Source organism: Elephantulus edwardii, unplaced genomic scaffold (assembly GCF_000299155.1).
Source record: "Elephantulus edwardii isolate Elephantulus edwardi_28Jun2011 unplaced genomic scaffold, EleEdw1.0 scaffold00056, whole genome shotgun sequence".
NCBI classification, from domain to species: domain Eukaryota; kingdom Metazoa; phylum Chordata; class Mammalia; order Macroscelidea; family Macroscelididae; genus Elephantulus; species Elephantulus edwardii.
Window position 1 is genome coordinate 3,306,901 of NW_006399806.1, and position 1,436 is coordinate 3,308,336.

Here is a 1,436-nt window from a genome sequence, read left to right on the forward strand (position 1 = left end):
TGACAAGCACTGTGGCAATTGGAAAATTAAAACAGACATTCGGATGGCGGGGAAGAAGAACAAACTGGGGAGGAGGGTAGAGAGAATGGTGCAGTAATGAAGGAATGAAAACCCAAAATCCCTGTAAATGTTCATTAAAACTAATAAAATTTAATAAAAAAGAATAATGGGGAAAAAAACTGGGACCTTTGAATGTTTGATTCTTTCATATTGAGTTACACATTATCTAATGAAGATTTTTACCATCTGTACATAACCTAGCAATTGATTACAAGTGTGAGTACTTGGGTAGTAGCCACATTTCTAAAATAAAGATGTTTTCTTTAAAAATAAAAGATAAGAGATTTCGTTTTTATTTTATACAAAATATGGAGGAATTCTCATGAAGTGAGGACTCTGTGAAAAAGAAAGAAAATGTGAATTGAAGGAGAAAACAGATGACTCACCAAGACAGATCAAGGAAAGAACTGCAAGCATTTGGATAAACACAGCTGCAGAGTTCCGACAGTACTAGGGTGCAGAGAAGGCAACGAAATGAAAGAAAGGAAATAGGAGCTTGCTCAAGTATTGAGAGGGCATTCCCAGGGACTCCTGAACTACCATATGCGGGGAAGAGTGGATGCTTCCCATTATATTAATGATTTATCAAAATGTATTATGTTTTATGTTAGGTCTTTATTGAGTCAGTGCGTAATGATGCATGGTCAGTTAAGGTACAGAGTGTGAACTCAGGAGAAAATGGACAGAGAAGAGGACTGACAATCACGGGCCTAATCTGAACACTAATTGACACTATGATTTGAAAAATAGACCCGTGATATTATTATTGATTATATGTGTCAGAGATACTTGTCTTACAAGTAAGCTTGAATTCTCTCCTAGTACAGTTAATATATTTCATGAAGGTGAGAAGATGAGGCCTAATGGCTGACACAGAGGAATTTCATGAAATACATATGAGCAAGAACTTATGGTGATGAAGGAGGAAGTTCAAGTTGCTCTGAAGGAATTGGCAAAAACAAGCCTCCAGGAGTTGACAGCATACCAATTGATTCATTTTAACAAACAGACGCTACCCTGCATGTGCTCACTAAGTTTTGTCCTCCAGACATCTGGAGGATAGCCAGCTGGCCAACTGACTGGAAGAGATCGATAATTGTTCCCATTCCAAAGAAAGGTGACCCAACAGAGTGTGGAAGTAATCAAACAATATCATAAATATCACATGCAAGCAAGATTCTGCTGAAAATTTTCTAAAAATGTTTGAAACAATATGTCAACAGACAACTGCCAGATGTGCTGGCTGGATTTAGAAGAGGTCATGGTGCTAGGGATATTATCGCTAATGTAAGATGGATATTGGCAGAAAGCAGAGAATACCAGAAGAATGTCTATCTGTGCTTCATTGACTATGCAAAGGCTTTTGACTGTGTGGA